This window comes from Anopheles moucheti, unplaced genomic scaffold (assembly GCF_943734755.1).
Source record: "Anopheles moucheti unplaced genomic scaffold, idAnoMoucSN_F20_07 scaffold_34_ctg1, whole genome shotgun sequence".
In the NCBI taxonomy this organism is placed as follows: domain Eukaryota; kingdom Metazoa; phylum Arthropoda; class Insecta; order Diptera; family Culicidae; genus Anopheles; species Anopheles moucheti.
In genome coordinates this window covers 457,687-463,398 of record NW_026453623.1, presented here as the reverse complement: position 1 = coordinate 463,398, position 5,712 = coordinate 457,687, and positions in this window count along the sequence as shown.

Sequence of the window (5,712 nt, the reverse complement as noted above, 5' to 3'; positions counted from 1 at the left end):
AAAATAGGTTAAAGAAAAACCAATAAGGTCCGACGCTTAAGCGTGGGCGTAAGGTGTGAAATGACACACGTAAGGATACATTACAAGTAAAGCACACAAGGAACACGCCCAAGGGACAGGTAATAAAGGATAAGAAAAATCCTAAGCAAATTACAGATCGCCGGTTCGGCTAAAACTAAAGAACTAAACTTCATAACAAACACGCCATATTAGAAACATGTAAACATTAACCGCCATTAGGGTAATGTCATAAAATACCCAAAGATTCGTAGGTCAGATAGCGTACCGGATAAGGGTAATCAGGCAACACCTGAACTAATAAGCGAAATAGGGCTTAGCGAGCGCGCCATGCGCGGGTAACCAAAATATCCTATGCAAATAATACGAATCGAGATGCACTCGGACTAGCGAGGTGCAATAAAATGGCATACCTGATTTCATGTAAACCTCGTTTAGGTAAAAGGGCAATAGTGATAAATAACGAGATGAAGTTTCTATCGCATTCTAATTCTTCCATCTCATTTGCACTTAAAAACTTTCAAGACACATTGTTACTATAAAAGCAGGAAATTTTGTTAAATAAACTCACTTGTATTTGCAACTTTACCGTGATTGGTGCTTATTCGAGTCGCTGTGTTTGCCATCGAATTGGAAAAAGGTCTGCTGGGGAACTGATTCTGCTTGCCAGGATAAAAGCCTACTCGCTCGACCCAAACGATTTGATCGCTTTCACTTCTACCTGAGATTTACGCGAGAGTCTCTCCTGGGTGTTCATACCTTCGCGTGATCATCCAACAAACGGCGGAACCGTGTTCCGATTTGTTCTCGTCAGTAACTTTGATTGTTCGTACCTTGGGCAATGTTTCGATTGTCATGCCGCTTCAAAGCTCAAGAAGAAGAGGAATAATAAGAAGCTCGTGAGAATGAAACCATCACAGCCACATGCATACGTACATAACGAGTTATCTCCCTAATACATGCACACTCCTAGGCTGTAGATGCGCACTCACACAATACCATACCCCCATAGCAGAATAGTGGGTATAATTCTACCCGTTGCTTACACATAGCTCAAGCATTTATATTTACAAGCCAAAATAAGGACTGTTTCAGTTTTTCCTTTGTAAATACATGTCGATTTGAAGCATTTAAACAGGCATAATCATCATTGAAAGTTCATGTGAAGCACATCTCCGGTTTTGGAAAGTTGACATAGTGAAAGAGGAGAAATCCTTAACTTTTTCTGAAAAACGGAAACCGAACTGAGATCAATGTAAAAATAAATTATTTTAAACGCTACGAAGATCCCCAATAACAACTATAACACAATTTTATTTCAACCATTACGCAGTGGCTACGTTTTCACTGTAACTTACAAAGCACGTTATGAGTTTATCAAACAGTCAGCTACAATGTTACAAGTTACAGAAAACAGTACATGCTTTCAAGATTCCAAACGAGTACTTAGAAAGTAATTGTGTACAAAAGAACAGAAGAAAGACGTTTATTTGCAATGCATTTAAAAAGGAAATAGCAAATGTGTTTCAATGTATTCACTAGCTTTATTGCCGAAAACGTTTGTAAATCTCTTTTATTCTTTCACAAAGCTCAAAGCGACGTTCCTCCTTCTGTTAACGGTCACCTTCTGCTTTATTTTTCTTCTGTCACATTCCTTCAAGATTCTAAAGCTAGCCGTAGACGCTACATATTAATCTGCGCAGATGTTTGACGTCTATCGCCTTCCATTGTTCTCTCTTTGCCGGCTGCTAACCCGAATATGTGGGATATCTGCGGGGATGTTGATGACAGATCGGCGACTGCTCAGGTTATACCTATTGAGTTAAGGAGTTCATGCATATTCAATGAAGAGAAACTAGCGCTTTTGAATTTCCGCCGTTTTTCCGAAATTGATTATGTTTTTTTTATATGATTTAGCAAGGGGTATGATTTAGTAAGGGCATGTACGAAAGTTATAACGGCAAGTAAATATAAAAGAGACATTTAAAATGTTCTAGGTTTGATGTAAAATTATTTTTAAGTAGACTGTAAATATTTTCAAGAAATGTGAATAATGTGGCTGGAGTAGAATGATGTTTATGTATAATGTTGCAGTTAATAAAATGTTTCCCACAAAACTTTTACAATGTTATGTTTGATGTATTATTTTTTTGTATTGTAAAGTTCAAACAAGTCATAGAATGGTTTTGGCGATGGCGAATGGCGATTTGTTTGAATGATGAAATTTGGAAATTTTTCCAAGGAATTTCGTTATGCCCTCAGTGGAAATGCAGGATGATCGATGAGCGTAAAAAAAGAGATTTGAACTAATCGATGTTTTATATGGTATCAATGAATAACATTGCAATTGGATGGCTCAAGAAAAGTTTGAAGCAATGATAAAAGATGGTGAAACTCCTCCCGATTCAGCCGAAAGAAATCTGTTACGAACGCGAATGTAAATCGAGCGAGCGTACCTGCATCGAAGAAGGTAAACGTAAAGAAACGTAGAGAACATTAAAGGACTAACGCGTAGACGAAAATAGGTAAAAAACCAATAAGGTCCGACGCTTAAGCGTGGGCGTAAGGTGTGAAATGACACACGCAAGGATACGTTACAAGTAAAGCACACAAGGAACACGCCCAAGGGACAGGTAATAAAGGATAAGAAAAATCCTAAGCAAATTACAGATCGCCGCGTCGGCTAAAACTAAAAAACTAAACTTCATAACAAACACGCCTTATGAGAAACATGTAAACATTAACCGCCATTAGGGTAATGTCATAAAATACCCAAGGATTCGTAGGTCAGATAGCGTACCGGATAAGGGTAATCAGGTAACACCTGAACTAATAAGCGAAATAGGGCTTAGCGAGCGCGCCATGCGCGGGTAACCAAAATATCCTATGCAAATAATACGAATCGAGATGCACTCGGACTAGCGAGGTGCAATAAAATGGCATACCTGATTTCATGTAAACCTCGTTTAGGTAAAAAGGCAATAATGATAAATAACGAGATGAAGTTTCTATCGCATTCTAATTCTTCCATCTCATTTGCACTTAAAAACTTTCAAGACACATTGTTACTATAAAAGCAGGAAATTTTGTTAAATAAACTCACTTGTATTTGCAACTTTACCGTGATTGGTGCTTATTCGAGTCGCTGTGTTTGCCATCGAATTGGAAAAAGGTCTGCTGGGGAACTGATTCTGCTTGCCAGGATAAAAGCCTACTCGCTCGACCCAAACGATTTGATCGCTTTCACTTCTACCTGAGATTTACGCGAGAGTCTCTCCTGGGTGATCATACCTTCGCGTGATCATCCAACAAACGGCGGAACCGTGTTCCGATTTTTTCCCGTCAGTAACAAATGGTGGCTCCAGAGAGGAGATTATTATAACTCGCGTGTGTATAAAACCTCTTCGAACGAACTTACGTTCTGGTGTGCTGTCGCCCAAAGAACAGCAAGGTGCAAATCCGTGTGATAAGTGATTGTGACGAGTGCAAGTTTTAAAAGGCTACTGGCTAAAGTGAAGTTTAAATATTAACGGACAAAAGAGTTGCGCACCTCTTAAACCAAGTGTCTAAAGTTCATTAGCCAGCGGACCTAGTGAGCCAGGAACTCGTGAAAGTGCCAGTGAAACCCGCGAACCGAGAATGGGACGAGGAGTATCGCTGGGACAACGATAATCCAGTACCGGAAGCACCGCCAGTTGAAGAAAACAACGTCGAGGAGCAGTTAGTCGTCGACGAGGAGTACTTCGAGGAGTACTTCAAATGAAACAGAGGACAACGACGAACGCATCCCAGCCAGTGCATCAAAGGAATCACCAAAAATCCGAGAGTCAGTAAGTGAAATATCCTATTATAAGCACGGCAAGGAAATCTTAGATTCGTCCGAAATGCCTTATAAATTCGTAAACAATACGAAAGGCAGTTGTCGCCTATGCACAGCGGAAGATACCGCTTTGGCATCAATGATCGCATGTTCCGAATGCGATCGATGGTTTCATTTAACGTGTATCAAGTTGACACGTAAGCCTGGGCCAGAGGAAGTCTGGCTATGTGGCAAATGCCAACAGATTAAGTATGAACTTAATAGGCAAAAGGATGAGCTCAGAAAATTAGCCGAAAGAGACGCTAAAAATACAGAAGAGCTCAAGGCCTTAAAGGAAGGCCAAATGGACCTCGGTGAGGTTAGTTCCATGAGGGAACAAACGTTAGAAGAATTGGTTTCGAAGTTGCTGATAAGTCAGCAACAGCAAATGAAAGAGTTTGCTAAATTGTTAGCAAACAACGGTGGTGACTCCACCCAAATGGGGATCTTGGTCAAGAGACAAGCCCTAATGCAATTGCCAAAATTTGATGGCAAATCCAGGCAATGGACAACCTTTAAAAAAACCTTTGAAGACACAACCCGAGAAGGGTAGTTTTCTAATATAGAAAACTTAAATTGTCTTAAGTTGGTTTTACACGGAGCAGCTTATAAGACTGTTCAACAGTTGATGATGGAAGCAGAGAATGTTCCGGAGATAATTAAACGTTTAGATGAAACGTATGGAAGACCTAACATGGTAAACATGGAGCTGTTAAATCTAAAAAAAAACGTAAGGATTCCAAAAATGTAGTCTCGGAGATAGTAAGTGCTTTAGAAAACATCATTTCAAATGTAAAATTGATGGGGTTACCAGAGTATTTGAATGATCACAGATTAGCGATAGATCTATCGGCTAAGTTACCGCACTACATTCAGAGGGATAGAGCAAAGTTCATATCATCCGCAACCTCAAAGATGGATGTTCAGAACCTTGACGAGTTATGTCAATGGCTCAAATCCTATGCTAAAATGACGGACGTGATGAATACAATGGCAGGCAACACATCAAAGGAAAATGTCCATGTGCATGAGCAGGGCTCAACGGATAAGCAAGCCACGAAAAAAGGAAAGAAACCAATGAGATCTTCTAACAAAGGATGTCTGATCTGTAATAAACCGCATGCGACGGTAAGGTGCTTTGCATTGCTAAAAAAGGTTCCGTCAGAAAGATTGAAACTTGTTATAGAAAAACAACTATGCTACGGATGTTTGAGTTCCAATGAACATAGCTTAAGAGAATGCAAAGGTGCCAAAACATGCGGAATAGATGGGTGTACGGATAAACATAAGAGAATGTTGCATCAAAAACAAGTTGAAACTATTCAAACAGTACAGATGAATAACCACAACAGTGTGGCAACAACTTGGATAACCCATTTTCAGACATTGCCCGTAAGGTTGATAAATGGTAATAAGTCGGTAAATGCTTACGCGTTTTTGGACTCGGGATCTTCCGTAACATTAATTGAGGCGGATGTCGCTAAACAATTAGATCTGAAGGGGCCCGTAATACCACTTCAACTTACGTGGGCACAAGGGATCAAATCCATGCAGGATACCAGCCAAAAGGTCCAGATGACCATCAAGGGTGCAACCAAAGAAAGTTTTCCTTTAGATGATGTAAGAACGATTAGGGAGATGAATTTACCGCTCCAATCGATGCAGTACGATGAAATTACTGCCAAATATCCTCACTTGAAGGGACTGCCAATTCAAAACTTTAATGCAGTTCGTCCTTCATTATTAATTGGGATAAATAACAATCATCTATTAATTGGAACTAAGCACAGAATTGGCAAACCTGGAGAACCAGTTGCAATGAAAACCAAATTAGG